Genomic DNA, 20,844 nt, shown 5'->3' on the forward strand with positions numbered 1-20,844 from the left:
GAGAGAGAGAGAGAGAGAGCCTGCGAGGGGACGAGAGAGAGAGAGAGAGAGAGCCTGCGAGGGGGACGAGAGAGAGAGAGAGAGAGCCTGCGAGGGGACGAGAGAGAGAGAGAGAGAGCCTGCGAGGGGACGAGAGAGAGAGAGAGAGCCTGCGAGGGGACGAGAGAGAGAGAGAGAGAGCCTGCGAGGGGACGAGAGAGAGAGAGAGAGAGCCTGCGAGGGGACGAGAGAGAGAGAGAGAGAGCCTGCGAGGGGACGAGAGAGAGAGAGAGAGCCTGCGAGGGGACGAGAGAGAGAGAGAGAGAGAGAGCCTGCGAGGGGACGAGAGAGAGAGAGAGAGAGAGAGCCTGCGAGGGGGACGAGAGAGAGAGAGAGAGAGAGCCTGCGAGGGGACGAGAGAGAGAGAGAGAGAGCCTGCGAGGGGCCGAGAGAGAGAGAGAGAGCCTGCGAGGGGACGAGAGAGAGAGAGCCTGCGAGGGGACGAGAGAGAGAGAGAGAGCCTGCGAGGGGACGAGAGAGAGAGAGAGAGCCTGCGAGGGGACCAGAGAGAGAGAGAGCCTGCGAGGAGACGAGAGAGAGAGAGAGAGCCTGCGAGGAGACGAGAGAGAGAGAGAGAGAGCGAGCCTGCGAGGGGACGAGAGAGAGAGAGAGAGAGCGAGCCTGCGAGGGAACAAGAGAGAGAGAGAGCCTGCGAGGGGACGAGAGAGAGAGAGACAGCCTGCGAGGGGACGAGAGAGAGAGAGACAGCCTGCGAGGGGACGAGAGAGAGAGAGAACCTGCGAGGGGACGAGAGATAGAGAGAGAACCTGCGAGGGGACGAGAGAGAGAGACCTGCGAGGGGACGAGAGAGAGAGAGAGAGCCTGCGAGGGGACGAGAGAGAGAGAGAGAGAGAGAGCCTGCGAGGGGCCGAGAGAGAGAGAGAGAGCCTGCGAGGGGACGAGAGAGAGAGAGAGAGCCTGCGAGGGGACGAGAGAGAGAGAGAGAGCCTGCGAGGGGACGAGAGAGAGAGAGAGAGCCTGCGAGGGGACGAGAGAGAGAGAGAGCCTGCGAGGGGACGAGAGAGAGAGAGAGAGCCTGCGAGGGGACGAGAGAGAGAGAGAGCCTGCGAGGGGACGAGAGAGAGAGAGAGAGAGAGCCTGCGAGGGGACGAGAGAGAGAGAGAGAGAGCCTGCGAGGGGACGAGAGAGAGAGAGAGAGAGCCTGCGAGGGGACGAGAGAGAGAGAGAGAGAGCCTGCGAGGAGACGAGAGAGAGAGAGAGAGCCTGCGAGGAGACGAGAGAGAGAGAGCCTGAGAGGGGACGAGAGAGAGAGAGAGCCTGCGAAGGGACGAGAGAGAGAGAGAGAGAGCGAGCCTGCGAGGGGACGAGAGAGAGAGAGAGAGAGCGAGCCTGCGAGGGAACAAGAGAGAGAGAGAGCCTGCGAGGGGACGAGAGAGAGAGAGACAGCCTGCGAGGGGACGAGAGAGAGAGAGACAGCCTGCGAGGGGACGAGAGAGAGAGAGAACCTGCGAGGGGACGAGAGATAGAGAGAGAACCTGCGAGGGGACGAGAGAGAGAGACCTGCGAGGGGACGAGAGAGAGAGAGAGAGCCTGCGAGGGGACGAGAGAGAGAGAGAGAGAGCCTGCGAGGGGCCGAGAGAGAGAGAGAGAGCCTGCGAGGGGACGAGAGAGAGAGAGAGAGCCTGCGAGGGGACGAGAGAGAGAGAGAGAGCCTGCGAGGGGACGAGAGAGAGAGAGAGAGCCTGCGAGGGGACCAGAGAGAGAGAGAGCCTGCGAGGGGACGAGAGAGAGAGAGAGAGAGAGAGAGAGCCTGCGAGGGGACGAGAGAGAGAGAGAGAGAGCCTGCGAGGGGACGAGAGAGAGAGAGAGAGAGCCTGCGAGGGGACGAGAGAGAGAGAGAGAGAGCCTGCGAGGGGACGAGAGAGAGAGAGAGCCTGCGAGGGGACGAGAGAGAGAGAGAGAGCCTGCGAGGGGACGAGAGAGAGAGAGCCTGCGAGGGGACGAGAGAGAGAGAGAGAGAGCCTGCGAGGGGACGAGAGAGAGAGAGAGAGAGCCTGCGAGGGGACGAGAGAGAGAGAGAGAGAGCCTGCGAGGGGACGAGAGAGAGAGAGAGCCTGCGAGGGGACGAGAGAGAGAGAGAGCCTGCGAGGAGACGAGAGAGAGAGAGAGAGCCTGCGAGGAGACGAGAGAGAGAGAGCCTGAGAGGGGACGAGAGAGAGAGAGAGCCTGCGAAGGGACGAGAGAGAGAGAGAGAGAGCGAGCCTGCGAGGGGACGAGAGAGAGAGAGAGAGAGAGCGAGCCTGCGAGGGAACAAGAGAGAGAGAGAGCCTGCGAGGGGACGAGAGAGAGAGAGACAGCCTGAGAGGGGACGAGAGAGAGAGAGACAGCCTGCGAGGGGCCGAGAGAGAGAGAGAGAGCCTGCGAGGGGCCGAGAGAGAGAGAGAGAGCCTGCGAGGGGACGAGAGAGAGAGAGAGAGCCTGCGAGGGGACGAGAGAGAGAGAGAGCCTGCGAGGGGACCAGAGAGAGAGAGAGCCTGCGAGGGGACGAGAGAGAGAGAGAGAGAGAGAGAGCCTGCGAGGGGACGAGAGAGAGAGAGAGAGAGAGCCTGCGAGGGGACGAGAGAGAGAGAGAGAGAGCCTGCGAGGGGACGAGAGAGAGAGAGAGAGAGAGCCTGCGAGGGGACGAGAGAGAGAGAGAGAGAGCCTGCGAGGGGACGAGAGAGAGAGAGAGAGAGCCTGCGAGGGGACCAGAGAGAGAGAGAGCCTGCGAGGGGACGAGAGAGAGAGAGAGAGAGAGAGAGCCTGCGAGGGGACGAGAGAGAGAGAGAGAGAGAGCCTGCGAGGGGACGAGAGAGAGAGAGAGAGAGCCTGCGAGGGGACGAGAGAGAGAGAGAGAGCCTGCGAGGGGACGAGAGAGAGAGAGAGAGAGCCTGCGAGGGGACGAGAGAGAGAGAGAGAGCCTGCGAGGGGACGAGAGAGAGAGAGCCTGCGAGGGGACGAGAGAGAGAGAGAGAGAGCCTGCGAGGGGACGAGAGAGAGAGAGAGAGAGCCTGCGAGGGGACGAGAGAGAGAGAGAGAGAGCCTGCGAGGGGACGAGAGAGAGCCTGCGAGGGGACGAGAGAGAGCCTGCGAGGGGACGAGAGAGAGCCTGCGAGGGGACGAGAGAGAGCCTGCGAGGGGACGAGAGAGAGAGAGAGCCTGCGAGGGGACGAGAGAGAGAGAGAGCCTGCGAGGGGACGAGAGAGAGAGAGAGCCTGCGAGGGGACGAGAGAGAGAGAGAGCCTGCGAGGGGACGAGAGAGAGAGAGAGCCTGCGAGGGGACGAGAGAGAGAGAGAGCCTGCGAGGGGACGAGAGAGAGAGAGAGCCTGCGAGGGGACGAGAGAGAGAGAGAGAGAGAGCCTGCGAGGGGACGAGAGAGAGAGAGAGAGAGAGCCTGCGAGGGGACGAGAGAGAGAGAGAGAGAGCCTGCGAGGGGACGAGAGAGAGAGAGAGAGAACCTGCGAGGGGACGAGAGAGAGAGAGAGAGAACCTGCGAGGGGACGAGAGAGAGAGAGAGAGAGCCTGCGAGGGGACGAGAGAGAGAGAGAGAGCCTGCGAGGGGACGAGAGAGAGAGAGAGAGAGCCTGCGAGGGGACGAGAGAGAGAGAGAGAGAGCCCTGCGAGGGGACGAGAGAGAGAGAGAGAGCCTGCGAGGGGACGAGAGAGAGAGAGAGAGAGCCTGCGAGGGGACGAGAGAGAGAGAGAGAGAGCCTGCGAGGGGACGAGGAGAGAGAGAGAGAGAGCCTGCGAGGGGACGAGAGAGAGAGAGAGAGCCTGCGAGGGGACGAGAGAGAGAGAGAGAGAGCCTGCGAGGGGACGAGAGAGAGAGAGAGCCTGCGAGGGGACGAGAGAGAGAGAGAGAGAGAGCCTGCGAGGGGACGAGAGAGAGAGAGAGAGAGAGAGAGCCTGCGAGGGGACGAGAGAGAGAGAGAGAGAGAGAGAGAGCCTGCGAGGGGACGAGAGAGAGAGCCTGCGAGGGGACGAGAGAGAGAGCCTGCGAGGGGACGAGTGAGAGAGAGAGAGAGCCTGCGAGGGGACGAGAGAGAGAGAGAGAGAGAGCCTGCGAGGGGACGAGAGAGAGAGCTTGCGAGGGGACGAGAGAGAGAGCCTGCGAGGGGACGAGAGAGAGAGCCTGCGAGGGGACGAGAGAGAGCCTGCGAGGGGACGAGAGAGAGCCTGCGAGGGGACGAGAGAGAGCCTGCGAGGGGACGAGAGAGAGCCTGCGAGGGGACGAGAGAGAGCCTGCGAGGGGACGAGAGAGAGCCTGCGAGGGGACGAGAGAGAGCCAGCGAGGGGACGAGAGAGAGAGAGCCTGCGAGGGCACGAGAGAGAGAGAGAGCCTGCGAGGGGACGAGAGAGAGAGAGAGCCTGCGAGGGGACGAGAGAGAGAGAGAGCCTGCGAGGGGACGAGAGAGAGAGAGAGCCTGCGAGGGGACGAGAGAGAGAGAGAGAGCCTGCGAGGGGACGAGAGAGAGAGAGAGAGAGAGAGCCTGCGAGGGGACGAGAGAGAGAGAGAGAGAGCCTGCGAGGGGACGAGAGAGAGAGAGAGAGAGCCTGCGAGGGGGACGAGAGAGAGAGAGAGAGAGCCTGCGAGGGACGAGAGAGAGAGAGAGAGAGCCTGCGAGGGGACGAGAGAGAGAGAGAGAGAGAGAGAGCCTGCGAGGGGACGAGAGAGAGAGAGAGAGAGAGAGCCTGCGAGGGGACGAGAGAGAGAGAGAGAGAGAGAGCCTGCGAGGGGACGAGAGAGAGAGAGAGAGAGAGAGCCTGCGAGGGGGACGAGAGAGAGAGAGAGAGAGAGAGCCTGCGAGGGGACGAGAGAGAGAGAGAGAGAGAGAGCCTGCGATGGGACGAGAGAGAGAGAGAGAGAGAGAGAGCCTGCGATGGGACGAGAGAGAGAGAGAGAGAGAGAGAGCCTGCGAGGGACGAGAGAGAGAGAGAGAGGGAGAGCCTGCGAGGGGACGAGAGAGAGCCTGCGAGGGGACGAGAGAGAGCCTGCGAGGGGACGAGAGAGAGCCTGCGAGGGGACGAGAGAGAGCCTGCGAGGGGACGAGAGAGAGAGAGAGCCTGCGAGGGGACGAGAGAGAGAGAGAGAGCCTGCGAGGGGACGAGAGAGAGAGAGAGCCTGCGAGGGGACGAGAGAGAGAGAGAGAGAGAGCCTGCGAGGGGACGAGAGAGAGAGAGAGAGAGAGCCTGCGAGGGGACGAGAGAGAGAGAGAGAGAGCCTGCGAGGGGACGAGAGAGAGAGAGAGAGAGCCTGCGAGGGGACGAGAGAGAGAGAGAGAGCCTGCGAGGGGACGAGAGAGAGAGAGAGAGCCTGCGAGGGGACGAGAGAGAGAGAGAGAGCCTGCGAGGGGACGAGAGAGAGAGAGAGAGCCTGCGAGGGGACGAGAGAGAGAGAGAGAGAGAGCCTGCGAGGGGACGAGAGAGAGAGAGAGAGAGAGAGAGCCTGCGAGGGGACGAGAGAGAGAGAGAGAGAGAGAGAGCCTGCGAGGGGACGAGAGAGAGAGAGAGAGAGAGAGAGAGAGCCTGCGAGGGGACGAGAGAGAGAGCCTGCGAGGGGACGAGAGAGAGAGCCTGCGAGGGGACGAGAGAGAGAGCCTGCGAGGGGACGAGTGAGAGAGAGAGAGAGCCTGCGAGGGGACGAGAGAGAGAGAGAGAGCCTGCGAGGGGACGAGAGAGAGAGCCTGCGAGGGGACGAGAGAGAGAGACTGCGAGGGGACGAGAGAGAGAGCCTGCGAGGGGACGAGAGAGAGCCTGCGAGGGGACGAGAGAGAGCCTGCGAGGGGACGAGAGAGAGCCTGCGAGGGGACGAGAGAGAGAGAGCCTGCGAGGGGACGAGAGAGAGAGAGCCTGCGAGGGGACGAGAGAGAGAGAGCCTGCGAGGGGACGAGAGAGAGAGAGAGCCTGCGAGGGGACGAGAGAGAGAGAGAGAGCCTGCGAGGGGACGAGAGAGAGAGAGAGAGCCTGCGAGGGGACGAGAGAGAGAGAGAGAGCCTGCGAGGGGACGAGAGAGAGAGAGCCTGCGAGGGGACGAGAGAGAGAGAGCCTGCGAGGGGACGAGAGGGAGAGAGAGCCTGCGAGGGGACGAGAGAGAGAGAGAGCCTGCGAGGGGACAGAGAGAGAGAGAGCCTGCGAGGGACGAGAGAGAGAGAGCCTGCGAGGGGACGAGAGAGAGAGAGAGCCTGCGAGGGGACGAGAGAGAGAGAGAGCCTGCGAGGGGACGAGAGAGAGAGAGAGCCTGCGAGGGGACGAGAGAGAGAGAGAGCCTGCGAGGGGACGAGAGAGAGAGAGAGCCTGCGAGGGGACGAGAGAGAGAGAGAGCCTGCGAGGGGACGAGAGAGAGAGAGAGCCTGCGAGGGGACGAGAGAGAGAGAGAGCCTGCGAGGGGACGAGAGAGAGAGAGAGCCTGCGAGGGGACGAGAGAGAGAGAGAGCCTGCGAGGGGACGAGAGAGAGAGAGAGCCTGCGAGGGGACGAGAGAGAGAGAGAGCCTGCGAGGGGACGAGAGAGAGAGAGAGCCTGCGAGGGGACGAGAGAGAGAGAGAGCCTGCGAGGGGACGAGAGAGAGAGAGAGCCTGCGAGGGGGACGAGAGAGAGAGAGAGCCTGCGAGGGGGACGAGAGAGAGAGAGAGCCTGCGAGGGGACGAGAGAGAGAGAGAGCCTGCGAGGGGACGAGAGAGAGAGAGAGCCTGCGAGGGGGACGAGAGAGAGAGAGAGCCTGCGAGGGGACGAGAGAGAGAGAGAGCCTGCGAGGGGACGAGAGAGGAGAGAGAGCCTGCGAGGGGACGAGAGAGAGAGAGAGCCTGCGAGGGGGACGAGAGAGAGAGAGAGCCTGCGAGGGGGACGAGAGAGAGAGAGAGCCTGCGAGGGGACGAGAGAGAGAGAGAGCCTGCGAGGGGACGAGAGAGAGAGAGAGCCTGCGAGGGGACGAGAGAGAGAGAGAGCCTGCGAGGGGACGAGAGAGAGAGAGAGCCTGCGAGGGGACGAGAGAGAGAGAGAGCCTGCGAGGGGACGAGAGAGAGAGAGAGCCTGCGAGGGGACGAGAGAGAGAGAGAGCCTGCGAGGGGACGAGAGAGAGAGAGAGCCTGCGAGGGGACGAGAGAGAGAGAGAGCCTGCGAGGGGACGAGAGAGAGAGAGAGCCTGCGAGGGGACGAGAGAGAGAGAGAGAGCCTGCGAGGGGACGAGAGAGAGAGAGAGCCTGCGAGGGGACGAGAGAGAGAGAGAGCCTGCGAGGGGACGAGAGAGAGAGAGAGCCCTGCGAGGGGACGAGAGAGAGAGAGAGCCTGCGAGGGGACGAGAGAGAGAGAGAGCCTGCGAGGGGACGAGAGAGAGAGAGAGCCTGCGAGGGGACGAGAGAGAGAGGAGAGCCTGCGAGGGGACGAGAGAGAGAGAGGAGCCTAGCGACGGGGACGAGAAGAGAGAGAGCCTGCCGAGGGGGTGAGAGAGAGAGAGCCCTGCGAGGGGACGAGAGAGAGAGAGAGCCTGCGAGGGGACGAGAGAGAGAGAGAGCCTGCGAGGGGACGAGAGAGAGAGAGAGAGCCCTGCGACGAGGAGACGAGAAGAGAGAGAGAGAGAGCCTGCGAAGGTGACGACGAGAGAGAGAGAGAGAGCCTGCGAGGGTGACCGAGAGAAGAGAGAGAGAGAGAGAGCCTCGACGGGTGACGAGAGAGAGGAGAGCAGAGCCTGCGAGGGGACGACGAGAGAGAGAGAGAGAGAGCCCTGCGAGGGGACGAGAGAGAGAGAGAGAGAGAGCTGCGAGGGGACGAGAGAGAGAGAGGAGAGAGAGCCTGCGAAGGGGACGAGAGAGAGAGAGAGAGAGAGAGCCTGCGAGGGGACGAGAGACAGAGAGAGAGAGAGAGAGCCCTGCGAGGGGACGAGAGAGAGAGAGAGAGAGAGAGAGAGCCTGCGAGGGGACGACGAGAGAGAGAGAGAGGAGAGCCTGCGAGGGGACGAGAGAGAGAGAGAGAGAGAGAGCCTGCGAGGGGACGAGAGAGAGAGAGAGAGAGAGAGGAGCCTGCGGAGGGGACGAGAGAGAGAGGAGAGAGAGCCTGCGAGGGGACGAGAGAGAGAGAGAGAGAGCCTGCGAGGGGACGATGAGAGAGAGAGAGAGAGAGAGCCTGAGGGGGCGAGAGAGAGAGAGAGAGAGAGCTGCGAGGGGACGAGAGAGAGGAGAGAGAGCCTGCGAGGGGACGAGAGGAGAGAGAGAGAGAGCCTGCGAGGGGACGAGAGAGAGAGAGAGCCTGCGAGGGGCCGAGAGAGAGAGAGAGAGCCTGCGAGGGGGACGAGGAGAGAGAGAGAGAGCCTGCGAGGGGACGAGAGAGAGAGAGAGCCTGCGAGGGGACGAGAGAGAGAGAGAGCCTGCGAGGGGAGGAGAGAGAGAGAGAGCCTGCGAGGGGACGAGAGAGAGAGAGAGCCTGCGAGGGGACGAGAGAGAGAGAGAGCCTGCGAGGGGACGAGAGAGAGAGAGAGAGCCTGCGAGGGGACGAGAGAGAGAGAGAGCCTGCGAGGGGACGAGAGAGAGAGAGAGCCTGCGAGGGGACGAGAGAGAGAGAGAGCCTGCGAGGGGACGAGAGAGAGAGAGAGCCTGCGAGGGGACGAGAGAGAGAGAGAGAGGCCTGCGAGGGGACGAGAGAGAGAGAGAGCCTGCGAGGGGACGAGAGAGAGAGAGGAGCCTGCGAGGGGACGAGAGAGAGAGAGAGCCTGCGAGGGGACGAGAGAGAGAGAGCTGCGAGGGGACGAGAGAGAGAGAGAGCCTGCGAGGGGACGAGAGAGAGAGAGAGCCTGCGAGGGGACGAGAGAGAGAGAGAGCCTGCGAGGCGGACGAGAGAGAGAGAGCCTGCGAGGGGACGAGAGAGAGAGAGAGCCTGCGAGGGGGACGAGAGAGAGAGGAGAGCCTGCGAGGGGACGAGAGAGAGAGAGAGACTGGCGAGGGGACGAGAGAGAGAGCCTGCGAGGGGACGAGGAGAGAGAGAGAGCCTGCGAGGGAACGAGAGAGAGAGAGAGAGCCTGCGAGGGGACGAGAGAGAGAGAGCCTGCGAGGGGACGAGAGAGAGAGAGAGCCTGCGAGGGGAGCGAGAGAGAGGAGAGCCTGCGAGGGGACGGAGAGAGAGAGAGCCTGCGAGGGGACGGAGAGAGAGAAGCCTGCGAGGGGACGAGAGAGAGAGAGAGCCTGGCGAGGGACGGAGAGAGAGAGAGAGCCCTGCGAGGGACGAGAGAGAGAGAGAGCCTGCGAGGGGGGACGAGAGAGAGAGAGAGCCTGCGAGGGGGGACGAGAGAGAGAGAGAGCCTGGCGAGGGGACGAGAGAGAGAGAGAGCCTGCGAGGGGGACGGAGAGAGAGAGAGAGCCTGCGAGGGGGACGAGAGAGAGAGAGAGCCTGCGAGGGGACGAGAGAGAGAGAGAGCCTGCGAGGGGACGAGAGAGAGAGAGAGAGGCCTGCGAGGGGGGACGAGAGAGAGAGAGAGCCTGCGAGGGGACGAGAGAGAGAGAGAGCCTGCGAGGGGACGAGAGAGAGAGAGAGCCTGCGAGGGGACGAGAGAGAGAGAGAGAGACCTGCGAGGGGACGAGAGAGAGAGAGAGAGCCTGCGAGGGGACGAGAGAGAGAGAGAGAGCCTGCGAGGGGGACGAGAGAGAGAGAGAGCCTGCGAGGGGACGAGAGAGAGAGAGAGCCTGCGAGGGGCCGAGAGAGAGAGAGAGAGCCTGCGAGGGGACGAGAGAGAGAGAGAGAGCCTGCGAGGGGACGAGAGAGAGAGAGAGAGCCTGCGAGGGGACCGAGAGAGAGAGAGAGCCTGCGAGGGGACGAGAGAGAGAGAGAGCCTGCGAGGGGACGAGAGAGAGAGAGAGCCTGCGAGGGGACGAGAGAGAGAGAGAGCCTGCGAGGGGACGAGAGAGAGAGAGAGCCTGCGAGGGGACGAGAGAGAGAGAGAGCCTGCGAGGGGACGAGAGAGAGAGAGAGCCTGCGAGGGGACGAGAGAGAGAGAGAGCCTGCGAGGGGACGAGAGAGAGAGAGAGCCTGCGAGGGGGACGAGAGAGAGAGAGAGCCTCGCGAGGGGACGAGAGAGAGAGAGAGCCTGCGAGGGGACGAGAGAGAGAGAGAGAGCCTGCGAGGGGACGAGAGAGAGAGAGAGCCTGCGAGGGGACGAGAGAGAGAGAGAGCCTGCGAGGGGACGAGAGAGAGAGAGAGCCTGCGAGGGGACGAGAGAGAGAGAGAGCCTGCGAGGGGACGAGAGAGAGAGAGAGCCTGCGAGGGGACGAGAGAGAGAGAGAGCCTGCGAGGGGACGAGAGAGAGAGAGAGCCTGCGAGGGGACGAGAGAGAGAGAGAGCCTGCGAGGGGACGAGAGAGAGAGAGAGCCTGCGAGGGGGACGAGAGAGAGAGAGAGCCTGCGAGGGGACGAGAGAGAGAGAGAGCCTGCGAGGGGGACGAGAGAGAGAGAGGCCCTGCGAGGGGACGAGAGAGAGAGAGAGCCTGCGAGGGGACGAGAGAGAGAGAGAGCCTGCGAGGGGACGAGAGAGAGAGAGAGAGCCTGCGAGGGGACGAGAGAGAGAGAGAGAGCCTGCGAGGGGACGAGAGAGAGAGAGAGCCTGCGAGGGACGAGAGAGAGAGAGAGCCTGCGAGGGGACGAGAGAGAGAGAGAGCCTGCGAGGGGACGAGAGAGAGAGAGAGAGCCTGCGAGGGGACGAGAGAGAGAGAGAGCCTGCGAGGGGACGAGAGAGAGAGAGAGAGCCTGCGAGGGGACGAGAGAGAGAGAGAGCCTGCGAGGGGACGAGAGAGAGAGAGAGCCTGCGAGGGGACGAGAGAGAGAGAGAGCCTGCGAGGGGACGAGAGAGAGAGAGAGCCTGCGAGGGGGACGAGAGAGAGAGAGAGCCTGCGAGGGGACGAGAGAGAGAGAGAGCCTGCGAGGGGACGAGAGAGAGAGAGAGCCTGCGAGGGGACGAGAGAGAGAGAGAGCCTGCGAGGGGACGAGAGAGAGAGTGAGCCTGCGAGGGACGAGAGAGAGAGAGAGCTGCGAAGGGGACGAGGAGAGAGAGAGAGCCTGCGAGGGGACGAGAGAGAGAGAGAGCCTGCGAGGGGACGAGAGAGAGAGCGAGAGGCCTGCGAGGGGACGAGAGAGAGAGAGAGAGCCTGCGAAGGGGACGAGAGAGAGAGAGAGAGCCTGCGAGGGGACGAGAGAGAGAGAGAGAGCCTGCGAGGGGACGAGAGAGAGAGAGAGAGAGCTGCGAGGGGACGAGAGAGAGAGAGAGAGCCTGCGAGGGTGACGAGAGAGAGAGAGAGAGAGCCTGCGAGGTGACGAGAGAGAGAGAGCGAGAGCCTGCGAGGGGACGAGAGAGGAGAGAGAGAGCCTGCGAAGGGGACGAGAGAGAGAGAGAGAGAGAGCCTGCGAGGGGACGAGAGAGAGAGAGAGAGAGAGCCTGCGAGGGGACGAGAGAGAGGAGAGAGAGAGCCTGCGAGGGGACGAGAGAGAGAGAGAGAGAGCCTGCGAGGGGACGAGAGAGAGAGAGAGAGAGAGCCTGCGAGGGGACGAGAGAGAGAGAGAGAGAGCCTGCGAGGGGACGAGAGAGAGAGAGAGAGAGCTGCGAGGGGACGAGAGAGAGAGAGAGAGCCTGCGAGGGGACGAGAGAGAGAGAGAGAGAGCCTGCGAGGGGACGAGAGAGAGAGAGAGAGAGCCTGCGAGGGGACGAGAGAGAGAGAGAGAGAGCCTGCGAGGGGACGAGAGAGAGAGAGCCAGAGAGAGCCTGCGAGGGGACGAGAGAGAGAGAGAGAGAGAGCCTGCGAGGGGACGAGAGAGAGAGAGAGAGCCTGCGAGGGGACGAGAGAGAGAGAGAGCCTGCGAGGGGACGAGGAGAGAGAGGAGAGAGAGCCTGCGAGGGGACGAGAGAGAGAGAGAGAGCCTGCGAGGGGGACGAAGAGAGAGAGAGAGAGCTGCGAGGGGACGAGAGAGAGAGAGAGAGAGCCTGCGAGGGGACGAGAGAGAGAGAGAGAGAGCCTGCGAGGGGACGAGAGAGAGAGAGAGAGAGAGCCTGCGAGGGGACGAGAGAGAGAGAGAGAGAGAGCCTGCGAGGTGACGAGAGAGAGAGAGAGAGAGCCTGCGAGGTGACGAGAGAGAGAGAGAGAGAGCCTGCGAGGGGACGAGAGAGAGAGAGAGAGAGCCTGCGAGGGGGACGAGAGAGAGAGAGAGAGAGAGCCTGCGAGGGGACGAGAGAGAGAGAGAGCGAGAGCCTGCGAGGGACGAGAGAGAGAGAGAGAGAGAGAGCCTGCGAGGGGACGAGAGAGAGAGAGAGAGAGCCTGCGAGGGGACGAGAGAGAGAGAGAGAGAGCCTGCGAGGGGACGAGAGAGAGAGAGAGAGAGAGCCTGCGAGGGGACGAGAGAGAGAGAGAGAGAGCCTGCGAGGGGACGAGAGAGAGAGAGAGAGCCTGCGAGGGGACGAGAGAGAGAGAGAGAGCCTGCGAGGGGACGAGAGAGAGAGAGAGAGCCGGCGAGGGGACGAGAGAGAGAGAGAGAGCCTGCGAGGGGACGAGAGCGAGAGAGAGAGCCTGCGAAGGGGCCGAGAGAGAGAGCGAGAGAGAGCCTGCGAGGGGCCGAGAGAGAGCGAGAGAGAGCCTGCGAGGGGCCGAGAGAGAGAGCGCCTGCGAGGGGCCGAGAGAGAGAGAGCCTGCGAGGGGCCGAGAGAGAGAGAGCCTGCGAGGGGCCGAGAGAGAGAGAGCCTGCGAGGGGCCGAGAGAGAGAGAGCCTGCGAGGGGCCGGAGAGAGAGAGAGCCTGCGAGGGGCCGAGAGAGAGAGAGCCTGCGAGGGGCCGAGAGAGAGAGAGAGCCTGCGAGGGGGCCGAGAGAGAGAGAGCCTGCGAGGGGCCGAGAGAGAGAGAGCCTGCGAGGGGCCGAGAGAGAGAGAGCCTGCGAGGGGCCGAGAGAGAGAGAGCCTGCGAGGGGCCGAGAGAGAGAGAGCCTGCGAGGGGACGAGAGAGAGAGAGCCTGCGAGGGGACGAGAGAGAGAGAGCCTGCGAGGGGACGAGAGAGAGCCTGCGAGGGGAAGAGAGAGAGAGAGAGAGAGAGCCTGCGAGGGGAAGAGAGAGAGAGCATCTGCGAGGTGACGAGAGAGAGAGAGAGAGAGAGAGAGAGCCTGCGAGGTGATGAGAGAGAGAGAGAGAGAGCCTGCGAGGTGACGAGAGAGAGAGAGAGAGAGCCTGCGAGGGGACGAGAGAGAGAGAGCCTGCGAGGGGACGAGAGAGAGAGAGCCTGCGAGGGGACGAGAGAGAGAGAGAGAGCCTGCGAGGGGACGAGAGAGAGAGAGAGAGAGAGCCCTGCGAGGGGACGAGAGAGAGAGAGAGAGAGCCTGCGAGGGGACGAGAGAGAGAGAGAGAGAGAGAGAGCCTGCGAGGGGACGAGAGAGAGAGAGAGAGAGAGAGCCTGCGAGGGGACGAGAGAGAGAGAGAGAGAGAGAGAGAGCCTGCGAGGGGACGAGAGAGAGAGCCTGCGAGGGGACGAGAGAGAGAGCCTGCGAGGGGACGAGAGAGAGAGAGAGAGAGAGCCTGCGAGGGGACGAGTGAGAGAGAGACTGAGCCTGCGAGGGGACGAGAGAGAGAGAGAGAGAGAGAGAGAGAGCCTGCGAGGGGACGAGAGAGAGAGCCTGCGAGGGGACGAGAGAGAGCCTGCGAGGGGACGAGAGAGAGAGAGCCTGCGAGGGGACGAGAGAGAGAGAGAGCCTGCGAGGGGACGAGAGAGAGAGAGCCTGCGAGGGGACGAGAGAGAGAGAGAGCCTGCGAGGGGACGAGAGAGAGAGAGAGCCTGCGAGGGGACGAGAGAGAGAGAGAGCCTGCGAGGGGACGAGAGAGAGAGAGAGCCTGCGAGGGGACGAGAGAGAGAGAGAGCCTGCGAGGGGACGAGAGAGAGAGAGAGCCTGCGAGGGGACGAGAGAGAGAGAGAGCCTGCGAGGGGACGAGAGAGAGAGAGAGCCTGCGAGGGGACGAGAGAGAGAGAGAGCCTGCGAGGGGACGAGAGAGAGAGAGAGAGAGCCTGCGAGGGGACGAGAGAGAGAGAGAGAGAGAGCCTGCGAGGGGACGAGAGAGAGAGAGAGAGAGCATGCGAGGGGACGAGAGAGAGAGAGAGAGAGAGCCTGCGAGGGGACGAGAGAGAGAGAGAGAGAGAGAGCCTGCGAGGTGACGAGAGAGAGAGAGAGAGAGAGCCTGCGAGGGGACGAGAGAGAGAGAGAGAGAGCCTGCGAGGGGACGAGAGAGAGAGAGAGAGAGAGAGCCTGCGAGGGGACGAGAGAGAGAGAGAGAGAGAGCCTGCGAGGGGACGAGAGAGAGAGAGAGAGAGAGCCTGCGAGGGGACGAGAGAGAGAGAGAGAGAGAGCCTGCGAGGGGACGAGAAAGAGAGAGAGAGAGCCTGCGAGGGGACGAGAGAGAGAGAGAGAGCCTGCGAGGGGACGAGAGAGAGAGAGAGAGCCTGCGAGGGGACGAGAGAGAGAGAGAGAGCCTGCGAGGGGACGAGAGAGAGAGAGAGAGCCTGCGAGGGGACGAGAGCGAGAGAGAGAGCCTGCGAGGGGACGAGAGCGAGAGAGAGAGCCTGCGAGGGGACGAGAGCGAGAGAGAGAGCCTGCGAGGGGACGAGAGAGAGAGAGAGAGCCTGCGAGGGGACGAGAGAGAGAGAGAGAGCCTGCGAGGGGACGAGAGAGAGAGAGAGAGCCTGCGAGGGGACGAGAGAGAGAGAGAGAGCCTGCGAGGGGACGAGAGAGAGAGAGAGAGCCTGCGAGGAGACGAGAGAGAGAGAGAGAGCCTGCGAGGGGACGAGAGAGAGAGAGAGAGCCTGCGAGGGGACGAGAGAGAGAGAGAGAGCCTGCGAGGGGACGAGAGAGAGAGAGAGAGAGAGAGCCTGCGAGGGGACGAGAGAGAGAGAGAGAGAGAGAGAGCCTGCGAGGGGACGAGAGAGAGAGAGAGAGAGCCTGCGAGGGGACGAGAGAGCGAGAGAGAGCCTGCGAGGGGCCGAGAGAGAGAGCTAGAGAGAGCCTGCGAGGGGCCGAGAGAGAGAGCGAGAGAGAGCCTGCGAGGGGCCGAGAGAGAGAGCGAGAGAGAGCCTGCGAGGGGCCGAGAGAGAGAGCGAGAGAGAGCCTGCGAGGGGCCGAGAGAGAGAGCGAGAGAGAGCCTGCGAGGGGCCGAGAGAGAGAGCGAGAGAGAGCCTGCGAGGGGCCGAGAGAGAGAGCGAGAGAGAGCCTGCGAGGGGCCGAGAGAGAGAGCGAGAGAGAGCCTGCGAGGGGCCGAGAGAGAGAGAGCCTGCGAGGGGCCGAGAGAGAGAGAGCCTGCGAGGGGCCGAGAGAGAGAGCGAGAGAGAGCCTGCGAGGGGCCGAGAGAGAGAGAGCCTGCGAGGGGCCGAGAGAGAGAGAGCCTGCGAGGGGCCGAGAGAGAGAGAGCCTGCGAGGGGCCGAGAGAGAGAGAGCCTGCGAGGGGCCGAGAGAGAGAGAGCCTGCGAGGGGACGAGAGAGAGAGAGAGAGCCTGCGAGGGGACGAGAGAGAGAGAGAGAGCCTGCGAGGGGACGAGAGCGAGAGAGAGAGCCTGCGAGGGGCCGAGAGAGAGAGCGAGAGAGAGCCTGCGAGGGGCCGAGAGAGAGAGCGAGAGAGAGCCTGCGAGGGGCCGAGAGAGAGAGAGCCTGCGAGGGGCCGAGAGAGAGAGAGCCTGCGAGGGGCCGAGAGAGAGAGAGCCTGCGAGGGGCCGAGAGAGAGAGAGAGCCTGCGAGGGGCCGAGAGAGAGAGAGCCTGCGAGGGGCCGAGAGAGAGAGAGCCTGCGAGGGGCCGAGAGAGAGAGAGCCTGCGAGGGGCCGAGAGAGAGAGAGCCTGCGAGGGGCCGAGAGAGAGAGAGCCTGCGAGGGGCCGAGAGAGAGAGAGCCTGCGAGGGGCCGAGAGAGAGAGAGCCTGCGAGGGGCCGAGAGAGAGAGAGCCTGCGAGGGGCCGAGAGAGAGAGAGCCTGCGAGGGGCCGAGAGAGAGAGAGCCTGCGAGGGGCCGAGAGAGAGCCTGCGAGGGGAAGAGAGAGAGAGAGAGAGAGAGAGCCTGCGAGGGGAAGAGAGAGCGAGCATCTGCGAGGTGACGAGAGAGAGAGAGAGAGAGAGAGAGAGCCTGCGAGGTGATGAGAGAGAGAGAGAGAGAGCCTGCGAGGTGACGAGAGAGAGAGAGAGAGAGCCTGCGAGGGGACGAGAGAGAGAGAGCCTGCGAGGGGACGAGAGAGAGAGAGCCTGCGAGGGGACGAGAGAGAGAGAGAGAGCCTGCGAGGGGACGAGAGAGAGAGAGAGAGAGCCTGCGAGGGGACGAGAGAGAGAGAGAGAGCCTGCGAGGGGACGAGAGAGAGAGAGAGAGAGAGAGAGAGCCTGCGAGGGGACGAGAGAGAGAGAGAGAGAGAGAGCCTGCGAGGGGACGAGAGAGAGAGAGAGAGAGAGAGAGAGCCTGCGAGGGGACGAGAGAGAGAGCCTGCGAGGGGCCGAGAGAGAGAGCCTGCGAGGGGACGAGAGAGAGAGAGAGAGAGCCTGCGAGGGGACGAGTGAGAGAGAGACTGAGCCTGCGAGGGGACGAGAGAGAGAGAGAGAGAGAGAGAGCCTGCGAGGGGACGAGAGGGAGAGCCTGCGAGGGGACGAGAGAGAGCCTGCGAGGGGACGAGAGAGAGCCTGCGAGGGGACGAGAGAGAGAGAGCCTGCGAGGGGACGAGAGAGAGAGAGCCTGCGAGGGGACGAGAGAGAGAGAGAGCCTGCGAGGGGACGAGAGAGAGAGAGAGCCTGCGAGGGGCCGAGAGAGAGAGAGAGCCTGCGAGGGGACGAGAGAGAGAGAGAGCCTGCGAGGGGACGAGAGAGAGAGAGAGCCTGCGAGGGGACGAGAGAGAGAGAGAGCCTGCGAGGGGACGAGAGAGAGAGAGAGCCTGCGAGGGGACGAGAGAGAGAGAGAGCCTGCGAGGGGACGAGAGAGAGAGAGAGCCTGCGAGGGGACGAGAGAGAGAGAGAGCCTGCGAGGGGACGAGAGAGAGAGAGAGCCTGCGAGGGGACGAGAGAGAGAGAGAGCCTGCGAGGGGACGAGAGAGAGAGAGAGCCTGCGAGGGGACGAGAGAGAGAGAGAGAGAGCCTGCGAGGTGACGAGAGAGAGAGAGAGAGAGAGCCTGCGAGGGGACGAGAGAGAGAGAGAGAGAGAGCCTGCGAGGGGACGAGAGAGAGAGAGAGAGAGCCTGCGAGGGGACGAGAGAGAGAGAGAGAGAGAGCCTGCGAGGGGACGAGAGAGAGAGAGAGAGAGGGCCTGCGAGGGGACGAGAGAGAGAGAGAGAGAGAGCCTGCGAGGTGACGAGAGAGAGAGAGAGAGAGAGAGCCTGCGAGGGGACGAGAGAGAGAGAGAGAGAGCCTGCGAGGTGACGAGAGAGAGAGAGAGAGAGAGAGCCTGCGAGGGGACGAGAGAGAGAGAGAGAGAGAGCCTGCGAGGGGACGAGAGAGAGAGAGAGAGAGCCTGCGAGGGGACGAGAGAGAGAGAGAGAGAGAGCCTGCGAGGGGACGAGAGAGAGAGAGAGAGAGAGCCTGCGAGGGGACGAGAGAGAGAGAGAGAGAGAGCCTGCGAGGGGACGAGAAAGAGAGAGAGAGAGCCTGCGAGGGGACGAGAGAGAGAGAGAGAGCCTGCGAGGGGACGAGAGAGAGAGAGAGAGCCTGCGAGGGGACGAGAGAGAGAGAGAGAGCCTGCGAGGGGACGAGAGAGAGAGAGAGAGCCTGCGAGGGGACGAGAGCGAGAGAGAGAGCCTGCGAGGGGACGAGAGCGAGAGAGAGAGCCTGCGAGGGGACGAGAGCGAGAGAGAGAGCCTGCGAGGGGACGAGAGAGAGAGAGAGAGCCTGCGAGGGGACGAGAGAGAGAGAGAGAGCCTGCGAGGGGACGAGAGAGAGAGAGAGAGCCTGCGAGGGGACGAGAGAGAGAGAGAGAGCCTGCGAGGAGACGAGAGAGAGAGAGAGAGCCTGCGAGGGGACGAGAGAGAGAGAGAGAGCCTGCGAGGGGACGAGAGAGAGAGAGAGAGCCTGCGAGGGGACGAGAGAGAGAGAGAGAGAGAGAGCCTGCGAGGGGACGAGAGAGAGAGAGAGAGAGAGAGAGCCTGCGAGGGGACGAGAGAGAGAGAGAGAGAGAGCCTGCGAGGGGACGAGAGAGCGAGAGAGAGCCTGCGAGGGGCCGAGAGAGAGAGCGAGAGAGAGCCTGCGAGGGGCCGAGAGAGAGAGCGAGAGAGAGCCTGCGAGGGGCCGAGAGAGAGAGCGAGAGAGAGCCTGCGAGGGGCCGAGAGAGAGAGCGAGAGAGAGCCTGCGAGGGGCCGAGAGAGAGAGCGAGAGAGAGCCTGCGAGGGGCCGAGAGAGAGAGCGAGAGAGAGCCTGCGAGGGGCCGAGAGAGAGAGCGAGAGAGAGCCTGCGAGGGGCCGAGAGAGAGAGCGAGAGAGAGCCTGCGAGGGGCCGAGAGAGAGAGAGCCTGCGAGGGGCCGAGAGAGAGAGAGAGCCTGCGAGGGGCCGAGAGAGAGAGAGCCTGCGAGGGGCCGAGAGAGAGAGCGAGAGAGAGCCTGCGAGGGGCCGAGAGAGAGAGAGCCTGCGAGGGGCCGAGAGAGAGAGAGCCTGCGAGGGGCCGAGAGAGAGAGAGCCTGCGAGGGGCCGAGAGAGAGAGAGCCTGCGAGGGGCCGAGAGAGAGAGAGTCTGCGAGCGGCCGAGAGAGAGAGAGCCTGCGAGGGGCCGAGAGAGAGAGAGCCTGCGAGGGGCCGAGAGAGAGAGAGCCTGCGAGGGGCCGAGAGAGAGAGAGCCTGCGAGGGGCCGAGAGAGAGAGAGCCTGCGAGGGGCCGAGAGAGAGAGAGCCTGCGAGGGGCCGAGAGAGAGAGAGCCTGCGAGGGGCCGAGAGAGAGAGAGCCTGCGAGGGGCCGAGAGAGAGAGAGCCTGCGAGGGGCCGAGAGAGAGAGAGCCTGCGAGGGGCCGAGAGAGAGAGAGCCTGCGAGGGGCCGAGAGAGAGAGAGCCTGCGAGGGGCCGAGAGAGAGAGAGCCTGCGAGGGGCCGAGAGAGAGAGAGCCTGCGAGGGGCCGAGAGAGAGAGAGCCTGCGAGGGGCCGAGAGAGAGCCTGCGAGGGGAAGAGAGAGAGAGAGAGAGAGAGCCTGCGAGGGGAAGAGAGAGAGAGCATCTGCGAGGTGACGAGAGAGAGAGAGAGAGCCTGCGAGGTGATGAGAGAGAGAGAGAGAGAGCCTGCGAGGTGACGAGAGAGAGAGAGAGAGAGAGCCTGCGAGGGGACGAGAGAGAGAGAGAGAGAGAGCCTGCGAGGGGACGAGAGAGAGAGAGAGAGCCTGCGAGGGGACGAGAGAGAGAGAGAGAGAGAGCCTGCGAGGGGACGAGAGAGAGAGAGAGAGAGAGAGAGAGAGCCTGCGAGGGGACGAGAGAGAGAGAGAGAGAGAGAGCCTGCGAGGGGACGAGAGAGAGAGAGAGAGAGAGAGAGAGCCTGCGAGGGGACGAGAGAAAGAGCCTGCGAGGGGACGAGAGAGAGAGAGAGCCTGCGAGGGGACGAGAGAGAGAGAGAGCCTGCGAGGGGACGAGAGAGAGAGAGAGCCTGCGAGGGGACGAGAGAGAGAGAGAGCCTGCGAGGGGACGAGAGAGAGAGAGAGCCTGCGAGGGGACGAGAGAGAGAGAGAGCCTGCGAGGGGACGAGAGAGAGAGAGAGCCTGCGAGGGGACGAGAGAGAGAGAGAGCCTGCGAGGGGACGAGAGAGAGAGAGAGCCTGCGAGGGGACGAGAGAGAGAGAGAGCCTGCGAGGGGACGAGAGAGAGAGAGAGCCTGCGAGGGGACGAGAGAGAGAGAGAGCCTGCGATGGGACGAGAGAGAGAGAGAGCCTGCGAGGGGACGAGAGAGAGAGAGAGCCTGCGAGGGGACGAGAGAGAGAGAGAGCCTGCGAGGGGACGAGAGAGAGAGAGAGCCTGCGAGGGGACGAGAGAGAGAGAGAGCCTGCGAGGGGCCGAGAGAGAGAGAGCCTGCGAGGGGACGAGAGAGAGAGAGAGCCTGCGAGGGGACGAGAGAGAGAGAGAGCCTGCGAGGGGACGAGAGAGAGAGAGAGCCTGCGAGGGGACGAGAGAGAGAGAGAGCCTGCGAGGGGACGAGAGAGAGAGAGAGAGCCTGCGACGAGAGAGAGAGAGAGAGAGAGCCTGCGAGGGGACGAGAGAGAGAGAGAGAGAGAGCCTGCGAGGGGACGAGAGAGAGAGAGAGAGAGCCTGCGAGGGGACGAGAGAGAGAGAGAGAGAGCCTGCGAGGGGACGAGAGAGAGAGAGAGAGAGAGCCTGCGAGGGGACGAGAGAGAGAGAGAGAGAGAGCCTGCGAGGGGACGAGAGAGAGAGAGCCTGCGAGGGGACGAGAGAGAGAGAGAGAGAGCCTGCGAGGGGACGAGAGAGAGAGAGAGAGAGCCTGCGAGGGGACGAGAGAGAGAGAGAGAGAGAGCCTGCGAGGGGGACGAGAGAGAGAGAGCCTGCGAGGGGACGAGAGAGAGAGAGAGCCTGCGAGGGGACGAGAGAGAGAGAGAGCCTGCGAGGGGACGAGAGAGAGAGAGAGCCTGCGAGGGGACGAGAGAGAGAGAGAGCCTGCGAAGGGGACGAGAGAGAGAGAGAGCCTGCGAGGGGACGAGAGAGAGAGAGAGCCTGCGAGGGACGAAGAGAGAGAGAGAGAGCCTGCGAGGGGACGAGAGAGAGTGAGAGCCTGCGAGGGGACGAGAGAGAGTGAGAGCCTGCGAGGGGACGAGAGAGAGTGAGAGCCTGCGAGGGGACGAGAGAGAGTGAGAGCCTGCGAGGGGACGAGAGAGAGAGA

General features: G+C 63.8%; 1 protein-coding gene across 1 annotated transcript in view; it reads left to right on the top strand.

Annotated features, from left to right (window-relative positions):
- Nucleotides 1–20,844, top strand: part of LOC121276160 (DNA topoisomerase 2-beta-like) — a 257,905-nt gene that overhangs the window by 20,758 nt on the left and 216,303 nt on the right. The gene's annotated exons all lie outside the window — the stretch shown is intronic.

This window comes from Carcharodon carcharias, chromosome 3 (assembly GCF_017639515.1).
Source record: "Carcharodon carcharias isolate sCarCar2 chromosome 3, sCarCar2.pri, whole genome shotgun sequence".
In the NCBI taxonomy this organism is placed as follows: Eukaryota; Metazoa; Chordata; class Chondrichthyes; order Lamniformes; family Lamnidae; genus Carcharodon; species Carcharodon carcharias.